Source organism: Corapipo altera, unplaced genomic scaffold, assembly GCF_003945725.1.
Source record: "Corapipo altera isolate COAL_440 unplaced genomic scaffold, ASM394572v1 48b, whole genome shotgun sequence".
In the NCBI taxonomy this organism is placed as follows: Eukaryota; Metazoa; Chordata; class Aves; order Passeriformes; family Pipridae; genus Corapipo; species Corapipo altera.
Window position 1 is genome coordinate 3,691,562 of NW_020884884.1, and position 14,086 is coordinate 3,705,647.

The following is a 14,086-nucleotide window of genomic DNA, read 5'->3' on the forward strand; positions in this document are numbered from 1 at the left end:
CATGGAGTATATAACAGGAAATAAAAAATGTTCGGGTGTGCTGTCAGGCAGAGAAGGGAATTGAACTACTTCTCTATGTGGAGAAGTAGTGGACTAAACTCTGGTGGAGTCCTCTTGCTATTAAAATATTGGATAAGAGAGAGGGACAGGATATTTCTTTTCTTATATTTGAAAGGAATACTGACACTCCCTACTTAACCCCTCAGCTTTTGAAATAAAAAATTAAGTCAGAGAGGGTTTGAGGCTGTGGATTCCACTTAGAAACCATACCCTTCAACCTACCCCTGTGGAAAGACAGTGTACAAGTCTCCGCCTGTCTTCAGTGTTTCCTACAGGCCATATTGAGTTGCTGCTCGTTCAGACAGCTGACTGAAAGATCACTGTTCTGTATGCCTGATGCAATCACATTTTATAAAGAATCTAACTGCTTAGGTAGTCAAGGACTATAAACTGCACAGCAACGGGCCGCGTGTCTTAAAGAAATGGCACTGTAAGCATTGTGCATATAAATGCAAGTTGTGGCCCAACTTGGTTAGATCACTTTTGAAAAACACCTCTGAGGCTCAAAATCACGTTTGCCTCTCAGTGTCTAAACACCACTAAATTTAAGTTTTTCCTCTTCTTAAATAAAATATAACCATCATTGGCATTTGTCGTTCAATTAATGAAATTCCATCCAGGAAGAAGTAATGCAAGAAATTCAGCTGTGCATTGATGCATTCTCTGACAGCTGCAATTCTCAAACACTTCCACTAGATGCCTCTATTGTTTTTAAGGTAAACATCCAAAATGTAATTCCTGTTTAGCCTAACCATTTAAGGCATATTGAGACCTTTTCTCTTGATGTTGCAACTGAATTACACGATTTTCAGTCACTCAAAAAAAATCCCAAGCTCATTTCAAAGGACACATCACATCAGCTTTATACAATATGAATGTACAAAGCAACTTCATGTTGCTAGTTTCTATGATCTTTTTATTAATTCATAAAAAACCCCAACAACCTCTCAAAAGAGGGTCACACATGGCACTGTGCAAAAAGTAGACATCAGAATTAAATATACATCCTTCCAAGTGATGATTGTACAGTTTAGGAAATAAGGAGGCCTGTGCAGTGGGTTATTGGCTATCTGGTGGTGCACATTGTAATTCAATCTCTTTAATTGCAACAATTCAAGCTAAGAGTACAAGGAAGGGTTTCTTACCCACTTTTTTCCACTTGAATATTAGTATAGTTTTCTTATGGAACATCCTGTTTTCTGGCTAGGCAGCTAATTACTCCAGGCAAAAGAAGGCAAATTCTGCTATGTAAATTGTATTCAGAGTCACCTCCCAATGTTACATTTACCCTTAAGCTACTTAAAATACAAGTCTAGGGAGGAATTGCTACCCTTTAGCACGTTTGCCAGGTACCTGTTTTCCTAAGTTATTAACTGAGAAGGGATTTGGCTCCCCAAGAAGCCAAAGAAAGTTCAGTAATAAATTCCTTCTCTGCTTCCTCAGTAGATCCACAGAGTGGGATATTTTGTACCAGCCTGGACAGGCTCCTTTCCGATTACTTACACCAACACTAAATGCAGCACAGCTGTCTGTGCAACAGCACAAAATGGCTGGACACCCATTCCTGAGATATATATTTAGCTTTTTATATGAAGTCTAAGTTAGAATTTTTTCTTCCTTTTTTCTTTTTTTCATAGGATCTGATTTGGAACACCAATTAAATGTTCTGGAGTTGAATAAGCATTTAACTTTGATGATGATACAATATGACACATTATTATTGTCTAGTACTCTATTTTGAAATAAAAGTCATTTTGTGTATTTGAGGGGAGAGAAAGCCCCTCAGTGATTTGAAGTCCCTATTATTTTTTTAAACTATTTTCTGACAAAACATGAGAACTTTGTGACAGGGATCTTGTCACTACATCTTCCTGTAAACTGCCAGCCTTGACTGCGGGTGTTACACAATAATAATTGCAAATAAAAAATTGTCTACCATCTAGCATAGAGGGAGGAGCCTTGGAACCTCACCAATATAGTCACTCTGGGAAATGATGCTGTGAGTCACTAGAAACAATGGTTTGTGAATGCTCAGTTTTTCCTCAGCTTTACTTACAATTACTTTGCTTGAAGGGCCTGAAGTTTTAAGGTAATTCATGTAGTAGCTGGAGTCCAATAAAGAGTGCAAGAATAACTTTAAATAGGCCACAGGGAGAGAGGAAGCTCTTGGGATTAGGTGGAGTATGCTTTTTTTCATTCCTGGTTGTTGCTTGCAAATTAGGAAACAACCTTTATTTTCAGCAGATGCAGTGCTGCACAGTGGGTGGCTACCAAGGATGTCCCCTTTGCCCAGGGCAGCTCGACCTCACAGCTGACTAAAAGGAATGTTAGCAGAAATGTCTATAAAGGCCTCTTTTTTCCGTCTTAAAATAGAATGAAAGGAAGGAGGTGATAGGTACAGAATCAGGTCAGAAGAAGTTTCCTAGAAGGGGAAGAAATATTAAGCAATGTCCTGTAAAGAACTGTATACCCAAGTCTGCTGAATCCCTGGAAAATTAGTAAAACCTACATTTTTAGACATTAGGACTTAAAATATTTGTGTTCAACAAGTCTGGGAGAGATGACAATTATGGTCCAGGATAATAACATCTCAAGTGTGGGAAGTCCACTAATCCTGCTACAAAGCACTGCTGAGTTCTTTTCCCCGAATGACTACCAGGAGCTCATGCCACTCAACAGCTTTTCTCTCAGAATTTCTGCAGTTGATTTTTTTCCTGCTTAAAAAAAAAATAAAAAAATCTACCATCTTGTGAAAAGTTCCTCATCTTTCCAGTAGTCTAGACAACTTTAATATGAAAATAAGTGTTAAATTAATCACAACCTAATAATTTGCAGTATATCCTGGTGGAGCTGGGTGAGAGGAGACAGCTCAAGTACAGTAAATTTGCAAGTGATTTTGCTAGTACATGTGGTGTCCACAGCGTGGGGCTGTTTGCTAGTACATGTCTGTTTTGAAGGCCCAGGATTTTTTGCATTTAGAGCAGTAAAAGAATGCCACTGCTGCAGTCTCCAGTTTGTTTTGAAAATCCCTGGATATTGTGTGCTATGCATTTGTGTTCATCACTTAAGACATTAATATAAAGTTGTCTACATTTCCATATTGAGTCAGATTCTGTTTACGAACTGGATGTAGCTAGTAACCAAATATCTTCCCTAAAACTGCAATCCTACATAAACAGGGTTAAGTAGTAGTACGTTAGCACAGCTTCATTTATGTTGGACTGCTCTCTAAGCAAGCATACCTGTTCTTCAGTCTGTGCTTTTAAGAGTCATAGAGAGGATTAAAGAACATGTGCATGCTCTTAAGAGCAAAACACAAATTTTGAGTATAATCTGTGAGAAAATTTTATATACTTAGTTATGTTGTTCTCTTCATGGTCTTTCTGCCATTTTTGAGCCCCTCAATGTTGATTATGCTCAAGTATTTTAACACTTGTTTTGTGGTTCCTTGTTTCAATTGCAACAATTGAAGATTTAGAGATAGAAACTTTATATTCTGTATATGGAGTTGATACTGGGACACCAAAAAAGCTTTTTGACTTCTGTGAGCTGAAAGAACAACTGTTATTTGGCCTGACCTCCCGTATAATACCAAGGAAATAGCCCTACATAACACCTTCTCCCCCCGTTTGACTCTTACCCTATGTTTGGAATACCAGATCTGGATGTCTTTCTGAAAGGCTGACAGACAGCATAAGCTGGTGACCTGGCTAGCATTTAGTTACCTATTCATGCATAAAAATTTGTACCATCTCTGCCATACATTCTTGTCTACATTCATTTTACAGCCATCGGTTTGCCTTCTAATGAAGAATGTTGACATGCCTTCTTTAGATAGGAATTTGTGGACTGATCTACTCAACTGCTCTTTAAAAACTTAAGTCTCATACTGCACAACAGCACAAGGTGGCATGATTTTTCAAAATATATTCTTATTGATTGGTTTTCATTGCTGGCTTTGGCTGCAGGAAGAAATACCTGCTAATCCACATAACCATATGACTCCAAGATACATTTCTCAAATGAGCCCTCAAAAACATAATAAGGGTGAAAGAGCTCAAAGCTCCTTTCAGCTAATTTGTTAAGTAAATGTTCTTTATATACACATAAAATGGTAGTTGTGTAAACTGGACAGTTAGTTAAACTGTGGCAATGAGAGGAAACACAACAAAGATGTCATCTTTGAGATTACTTTTTGATGTTACTTTTATCTCAAGAGAACATGGAGTACTTGTCTGTATGATAGGAGCAACCCACATTCCTAGGAGTCCTTCCAGCTTTATCCACTGGATACTCATCAAGTTGATGAGTGCTTAAACCCAGATATGTGGAACATTCAACTGTGAGCAAGGTGCTGTGAACTTACCTTGTTTCATTTGATGCAAAGAGTTCAAAACTATACTGTATCCATTTTTTATTCACTGATTGAAATTACACATATCTATGTGAACACCTTGATGAAGCTTTTGGATATTCAAAATATGCATGTAAACACCAATACCAACCTATTCTTCTTCACTGTTAATTATTTTGAACAGTAACACCTATTACATCAGCTCCTTACCCGAGTGACTGACTGTCAACCAACACTTAGCAAAACATATGCATGTGTATGTATATATACTTATTGCTTAGTTCTAAATGTGTAGGGAAAGGTCATTTTAGCAAACGTTGTGTTTAAAATACTTTGTAATAACTAAGTTCCTGAAATTTTTGTCACTGGAGTGGAAGACTACTCTGGTCTGTTGTGTCCAAAAGTTGTTGGAGGAGGATCATTTGTACTCCCTGTACACTGTTTCATGAGAGCTTTTGAATTATATTGGCTGCCACCTGCATATTCTGCTTTTCCTTGAGTGAGTGAACATATTTAACTGCATTTTATTTTTTGAAGGCATGTCGAAGTGCTGAGCTCTTTGATTTACATTGCTCTGATAGAATAAACCTCTTCAAAAAGGCAAATTAAACCACATTTACAGCTGTTTTACTATAAACAGCTGGAGTAGTTACTCGAGCAGTACCATGCAGTGCATACTAGCGAGCTCACACACCACTACCACTCCAGCTGTTGATGTATGGGCCACATGAGCAGACAGTGAGGTGGCTTGACAAGTGGCTGAACAGCCAAGCACAGAGGGTGGTGATCAGTAGCATGAAGTCTAACTGGAAACCACTAAATTCAAAAGACATCTGGACATGGCCCTGGGCAACCAGTAACGGGTCACTCTGCTAGAACAGGAGGGCTGGACCAGATGACCTCCAGAGGTCCCTTCTCACCTCAGCCACTCTGTGATTCTGTGAACATGGCTGGTATTTTAAGAATGGCTTTTCCTTTTCAAACCACATAGAAACAGCTTCCTTTGGTGGCTGGTGCATTTCCTTATCATTCTCTGCAACAAAGCATCTTCCTAACCCACATTTTAGAATCTTTGATCTTCAGTAGTGAAGTTGTGGTCATGTTGAAACTAACAAAATCTTCCATACAACTAACTAGGCAATTTGGCTTTTTCTGTAGCAGCCAGTGCAAGTACAGTATCTGTAGTCTTACGTTACCAGATTCTGTTCCTTGCAGGATGGTGTTCTCCAGTTTCTTATCGTAATACCAGTCTTCAGGCATTTAGGCTGAAATTTCCCAGGTTGTGTTTCTTCCATGGGCTCTGTTTGAAAACTGAAAATACTAAAAACTGTTCTGGATATCTAAAATAGAAAAGCAAGATTCCATTTTAGAGAGGTTAACAATTTTTGAGTTTACTTAAAATGTTTAAGCATGACTTCAAATTTGGAAAAATCATCTCCTTTTAATGTGGGGGAATATGGGTTTGGCCAGCAATCCAATGAATAGTCACTGAAATTTGACCAAGATGTTAGCATCTGAAAACCTCAATCCCAGCTACTCAAAAGCAATCTAAACTTTTAAAGCATAATCTGGGAAAAATGACTTGGAAAGATTTTCAAATTTATAAATCCTTAGCATGCTATCATTGGACCAATAGATATTTCATTGTATTTTAAATAAGCAGCTATCCCTTTCTTCCTCCTGAAATATAGTATAATTAAGAGTCTTCCAGGGAGGCAACTGGGAAGCAATGATTAGGCCAGTACATACAGGGAGAGAGAGCCCTAATCCCCAGCTGTTGTACAACACAGCTGCTTCTTCTAAACTGGCCTAGGTGGTCCATAAGAAGCAGAAAGACCCAGAATCAAAGAAGGGGAAAACCAGACTTTTGCAGGTCACCCAGAAGGCCCTTGACAATTTTACCTTTCCCTTATTTGTTCTCTCTATTCTCATCTTCAATGAGGATTTCAGGTAGTGGGGGGTTGTTTGTTGAATGATATGATTTTCTTTGCTCTCATATCTCTGAGTTGCATATCAGAAACCTCTGTTTATAATAACCTCTGTTATTTTGGCATATTTCACTAGCAGTATGTCAACAACAAGAACATTTTAAAATGCTAGATCCAGTTCTAACAGTACATAAAGAAAAAAGGCAAAACTGCATTATTTTCACACTTTGTCAGAACCATTTCTTCTTACCACAGAAGCAATTAATGTTACATCATCTTTCTTTTCATATTACAGTCACAGTGCTTGACTCAGGAAAGGAAAGGTAATTTTCAGTTTTCTGTGTTACCATTACATAGACACATGAAATCTTATTAATGAAAAAAATATTCTAATTCTGAATAAAACTGAAGTCTCTTGAGAGGCTAAAAATGAATAATAATGAAACCATTTATCACTTATTGAAATGGACTAATTACAATGGCGATTGCCAATATGTTTTTCCTTTCATATTTCTGGAAGAAAGAAATTGGTAGAAATGTTGCAAAGATGAAAAAAAAAATCTTCCACATTTTGCTGTGTTTCAACTTTGCACAGCAGAACTAAGACTTCTGTTCAAAAATCTATTAAAACATTGTCTTAGCTAATATTACTAGAGGGACAAAAAATATTAACTGTGGAAGATTTTTCATTACACGGAAGTCTCCAGACATGGCCCAGACAGAGACCATTAATGTCATTAATGCCATTAATGTCACGTTTATATCAATTAGTGTTCTATCCTTACCTTGCATACTGCTTTTCATCTTGTCATCAGATATTGAAATAGAAATGTGAAAGATTTCCTTGGGGGTATGGTTTAGGGAGGGACAGGAAGGAATTTAGAGAAAATGTTTGAGGGAATGAAATGTAAGAGAAGAGTGGAAGCAACAGCTTGGAGAAAGTAACACTTAATATTGAAAGGTCCTTGGTTTAAGTCAGCATTTAAAAAATTGAGTGAGAGGATCTTTCAAACTTTGGTAATAGTAATAAGAATACAAAACCATAAACTAGCAAATAGAAGAAAAGATAAGTGTTCTCATTTGCAGTCTGTGAACTAACTAAACAGAAGAAAATGCATCTGAAATATAATGATTAAAGACATAAAAAAGAATTTTAATTTTTTACTTAATATGTCATGCTTTTAAACAGGATTAGCCATGCATGTGCATAATGAAAATACCCATAGTTACACTATATGTTTACTGCAAGCAAAATGTCACCTCATAGCTCTAAGAAACACATAATGTTGTTGTTCAAAAAGTTTCTGCTACAGGATTTTTGAATTTATCTATGATAGTTTTACTTTTGGACGTTGGACAAGGAAGTCATTGAACTGGCTTAAAACTGACTTTCAACACGTAGGAACCTCGCTGTTTCTGAAGTTTTCTTCAAAATATATCCATGTGAAAATCCAAATATTAAGACATGCAAATTAAGAAGTAATTTTAAAAAATCAAGACTGAAAAGTCCAATAACCTTTAGCAGTCCCTTGAGTCAGAGTTAATAAAATCCTAGCTATGGATTTTTTGCACCCATGTTGGCAGAGAAATGCTGTATAATTACAGTATACAAGCTAGTTGATGGTGACTTCATGAGTACCACAAAAGGGTAATGAGCCATTTCTTTAATAAAATGTATTTAATGAGTGATGTTTCTACTTATTCCTTTCTCATTTTAAATGGATAGTTTAGCTCTGATTTTCTACATTTCCAGAAAAATGCTTCACATAGTAGACCATACATACCAGTTTATGAATCATTGACTGTCCTCATTTTCATTGAATTTTCAGTTTAATAACACAAGATGTGAAAAGACAGCCAACAACATGTCAGATAAAATGCCAGTAGCATCTTACTGGGAGTGAAATAGCAGCAGTGTGGTTTCGCTCCAGGCTTCCTCCTAGAACTGTGTTACTTAATGCAATTCAGTAGCCTATTCCCATTTAAATGAAATTTCCACCTGACATAGAAAAGACTTAATTTTAAAATGCTGTAATGTAAGAATATATAAATAAATAATATATAAACTATAGCTTTGTCTACTATTATCTGCATTTGTGTTTCTTTACTACTTTCATTCATAATTCATAGAATTATCAGATAGACTTGTATTTTCAAACAACTGGGGATGACGTTGCTGGTCTGTAAATCTTCAAATTGATTAATAAAGCATTTAATATATTACCATATTTCTAATCTCAGAAACATTATACTTAAAACAACAACAACAAAAAAGTTTGTTACATTTCTCTAGACTGACACCTCTGTGTTTCTCCATTTACCCTTTTATACCCTATTCATCAGACCACCTATTTTTCTCCACCTTCTACCCAATCAATACTGGTCCCCTTTTCAGAAGGGCATCAGCAACTACCTCCAAACTATTTATTTGCATATGCCACATAAAAACATTCAAGTTAATGTTTTCTGTGGCCACCAAGTTGTGTTCCAGAGAAAGAATCCGGTTTCCAACTAATGAAATAAAACTTTCTTTTGTATTCAGAATCACAAAGTTGACTTGAGAACCTAAAATGGAGTAAAGAGATACTGTTTAATCTTATCTGGACTTAATACCGTGTTTATACTAGGTTTATGTACAGCACAACACTGATGCTTTAGTAATTTTCAGACCTTCTTAAAGATCACAATATCTCCTAGTAGTACCTCCTGCTGATGGCAATGCTCATTGTCAGGGGCTTCTTTATATCCAGGCTGTAGTGACCATGATTATACAACTAAAAAGTGTCTTCCTAAACCTTGTCACTGAATGGATGTCTTAAGTCTGGAAGCACAACTATACTTTATCCTATCTAAAGTAAATGTGCCTGATTTTCTTTCTTCATGTCCAATTCCTGTGGATCTTCCTTTTCTTTGATTTGCATAACTTAGTGGCTTCAGAAGATTTTTTTTCCCTTTTTCAGTCAAGCCCAAGGAAATGCATACCAATGAGGTTACAGTTATTATTAAGAAAAGACATAAAATTCTTCATCCTCTATGTTGCAAGAGCATGAAGATTATCACTAATGCATTCAGGAAAATGGCTTCATGACAGAAGCAATTTGAAGTCTAAGGTATCTTTTGTTTCATAGTAAAAATCTGAACTTGATGCCCACTTAAAATACATTGTTTTAATTTTATCAACCACGTTTTGTGATGATGTATCAACTTACAGAAAACTCACAGCTATTTCTTATTATGCTCAAGTCTCCTAGGATTCTTAGAGTTGGGAATTGTTTAAACTCCAGTAGATCATAGAATCATAGAATCAACCGGGTTGGAAAAGACCTCTGAGATCATCAAATCCAACCCTTGACCCAACACTGCCGTGGTTACCGGACCATGGCATTAAGTGCCACATCCAGTCTCATCTTAAAAACCTCCAGGGATGTTGAATGCACCACCTCCCTGGACAGCCCACTGCAACATCTGATTACTCTCTATGTAAAAATTTTTTTCCTAATGTTCAACCTAAACCTCCCCTGGCACAGCTTAAGACTATGCCCTCTTGTCCTACTGCTGGTTGCCTGGAAGAAGAGACCGAGGCTACAACCTCCTTTCAGGGAGTTGAAGAGAGTGATTTGTTCTCCCCTGAGCCTCCTCTTTCCCAGGCTGAACAACTCCAGCTCCCTCAGCCTCTCCTCATAGGACTTGTGTTCGAGTCCCTTCACCAGCCTTGTTGCTCTTCTCTGGACCTGCTCCAGGACCTCAATATCCTTCCTGAACTGAGGGGCCCAGAACCGGACACAGTACTCAAGGTGTGGCCTCACCAGTGCTGAGAACAGGGGAAGAATCACTTCCCTGGTCCTGCTGACCTTTAAAGAATTAGTAATGTAAGAAAAAAAAGAAATACTAATATTTTTCCTTATTGAATATTCTGCTAAAAGATGTCCAGCAATACTGAAATGCTGAGTTACCTGCACCAAATCTTGTGAATTTATAGCTGTAGTTTTTTATGCCATGACCAAAATACTTGCTGTTTAAGAGCATGCTCTGTTTGAAATAAAGAGGATATATACATAAAAGCAAAAATGATGATCAAATTATGCCAGTCAAAAGATAAACCCATTTTAATGGACTGGCTGTAACATGAAAGTAGGCAGCATTTTTGATCCATATAAATGGATATGGGGAGAGTCATTCAGTATTCAGCTGTATCCCACTGAGATGGGGTGGTGGGTTTTTAAGTCTCTAGAAAAAAAATCTAATCTAATGGAAAGGAAAAGATCTACAAACTTTGAATGCACTTTTTGGAAGTCTGGAAAATGAAAGTTTTTAAGTCAAGAAGATGATAAAAGAGGATATGGGGAGTTGAGTGCACTTTTCTTTAATCTCATTAGTTATATTGAGAATAGCCAAAGGCTGAATGACAGCTTTACTTAAATTCTGTGATTTTCATGGGCTTTGGGTATTTGGTTATAGCATTAACTGCATCAGTTTTAATGTACTTCACTCTAAATAATAAATTATTAATACTAATTTTTCCTTCTTTTACAAAGGAGATAATGTCCTCATTAAGGCATTGTATAAGGCTGTAAACAAAATTATTGCCTATTGTGTTTCCAAAAGAACTGCATACATTCTAGCTAAATTGGGTTTTAAATCTACTTTTCAGGCATTTATCTTGTTTATTATTGTCTTATAAAATAAACCTAACAAATCATAAAGCTATTTTCAAAGTTTAAAAAGGGCTATTTTGCTATTTTTCTTATTTGGCCTGTCATATCACTTTTTCTTAAAAAATTAATTAAAACTGCTTGAGAATTGGTACTTTCGTATCCTGAGAAGATGGAAATGCATTCTCTATAGTGGTATCTGAAGAAAAAGATAGTTTCTCTTTCTTTCCAGTGTATGTATAGATGAATATTCCCAAATTTCTAACATTGCTCCTTATCTAAGTATTCATCAGATGCCTGTAGTGATTTACAGAGTCACAGAGTATTCTGTAGAATGGATCCACAAGGATCATCAAGTCCAGCTCTTAAGTTCATGGCCTGTACAGGGATCATAACTTGCGACATGACCTTGGTGTTATTAGCACCCTGCTCTAACCAACCTATTACAGATAGCAAGTGATGTTGTGGAGTTATGTATGAAAATAGGAAAAAAAAAAAACCACAACTAAACTCCAAACACTGACAAAAATACAGTAAGCGTAAAATTCAAGGAATTTCCTTGTTGTTATGTAAAACTTGGCACATAATTCAATTGTTTCCTTGAAGTATGTATAATCCTAAATAGACAATCATCCTTGCTTCTCCCTTTGATGCCCTTCAAATGCAAATCCACGGAGATACCAATTTGTAGCTAACCAAAAGTACCTTTGATTTACAAACATTTCTTCAAAGTCCAACAGAAAGTGAGATCCTTTCCTGATCATAATCTATAGTAAATGAAAAAGCGTTTTAAAATAAATGATACTGAACTGTGCTTGTTATGGAGATTAAGGCAAACCCTAAAACCAGATAACTCTAAGTCACTCAGTTTATAATTCCCCTCCTCTTCCTTTTTATGGTGAAAATTAGCTGTGGTTCTGTATAAAATATTAGCAAAATCTCAAAGAAGCCTCCCTTTTGTAGTTCTTCTGGCAACAAACATGGAGTGAAATTCTTCTCCCTGAGGAGGTGTAGAGACACAAGTCTCTTATTTCTGTTTCTTTAACCACTGAAGAAAAATTATTTACTTTGGCTTCAAAATACTGACAAAGATTATATTCTTGTATTAGCAGCAATCAGCATTTTGGGCCATCCGTGTCAAATTGAAGGAGGAGTAAGCATTTTTAGCTATTACCCCCCAAAAAACAGGAAAGGAACTCTGCATTCTGTTCTACTAAGTGTCTTAGAATATCAGTAAATTTGGAATATTCAAAGATATGTTTCCCCAGAAAGTGTTCTTTAAAACAGAAGTATAAAACCTGACATTTCTTTTAAAAAAATAATTTAAAAAGTTAACTTGTAGGATTGTGCTCTCCAGGACCTGATTAAGCTATGTATTCACAGGGAAAGTTTTCCTTGGTATGATCTGTCCAGTATGGACTATAGTTTACCTATCAAAGGTCCAGAGAACACCACTATAAACCAGACAAGGGGTTGGTCACAGTATTTGATTTCTGATTGCTAGAACAGCTCTGCAAACTCCATGCAAATAGAAAGCACAAAAATGTATTAGTATTTCAACATAGAATCATAGATAATCATATTTAAAGTATTTTATAAATATAACCTCTTCTTTTAGAAGTGTTGGTCCCCATCTCCTACATTTGCTTCAAGTAAACTCAAACTTTAAACTTTGAATTTCGTGCAACTTAAGATAAAATATCTGGATCATTTACCTCTGAGTCACTTGAATATTACCATTATTGAACATGATGTTGAACACATACTCCCGAGAGAGCCCTGCTGGGTTTTAAAATATTGGAGTAACAGACTCTTTTACTTGTCGAACAATTGATTTAGTTTTCAGATATCTTCTGATGTTTTTAAGTGATTTAAAAACAAGGCTCTTTCCTTCTGTTCTTTGGTTTAAAAGTATTACTCTGTGCTCCATAATGTTGATCCTAAGCAGGATGAAGAACAATAAGACAGAAAACATTAGTAAAACCATAATCAAGCTTTATGACAACATATATTTAACAATGGGGTAACCTCAAGAGAAAGACGGAGACACATTCTAAAACACTGTTAAGGAAATTGTATCCTATAATGATTTTACATATTAAAGTCCTATTTGAATTAATAAACAAACATCTAGAGGCAAAATTTCCTTCATTCTGGATGGTCATAACTCCATCAGCATTTATATCTAAAGCCTCAAAAAATGCATTGAAACAAAAGTATTTTTGAGTAAGACTGACTCTGTAGGGAAGCACAATTATTTTTGATCCTCCACATAGACACCTACTCTGAGTTCTTATGAACAAAATGATCAGTTTAAAACCTCTTTTATGTAACAGAAAATTCAATAGAAAACTTCTACTAAATTTTAGGGGGCTTCATGAAAATCTACCTGAAAAAAAATCCTTTTTTTTTTTTTGGAAATAGAGGAAAAAAAAGTTGCTAATTTTAAACACAGTAATAGTTTGGGGGTTTTATTCTTTTCAGAGAAGTACCCAAACTATTTTATGCAGAAATAAATTCTTTTAAGTCATATCCACTGGCTGTGGGCATTATAAAAGATACTAAGAAATATAAATTACACATATACCTCGTGAAACAAAATGGTCTACAATATGTGTGCCACAACGCTCCATCAGGAGATTTAACTGGCACGGAAGGGAGGGGTACCAGCTACTAAAACCACTTCTGTAATGTTGTGTGTTTCTTGGCAGCAGTTTCTTCTAGCCTCATGATGAAGTTTAATATTGCTTAGTTTATAAAAACGGATTTGATTGTAGACTAGCAAAAGTAGAGTCCCTGCTGGAGCACACCTTGCTTTTAATTCTGGACTGTCAAAACCAGGCTATATGCATAAAGGGTAAACATCAGGAGCAAACCTGTGTAGGAAAAGAGGGCGTTAGAGAACAGAATTGCTGTAGAAAGTGGAAGTGTTGTACAAGATCTTTTTGCCTATAAGAAGCTGGAGCATGCACAGAGAAGGGCAACAAAGCTGGTGAGGGTCTTGAGTACAGGTCTTCTGAGGAGCAGGTGAGGGAGCTGGGTTGTTTAGCCTGGAGAAAAGGAGACTAAGGGGAGACCTTATTGGTCTCTAC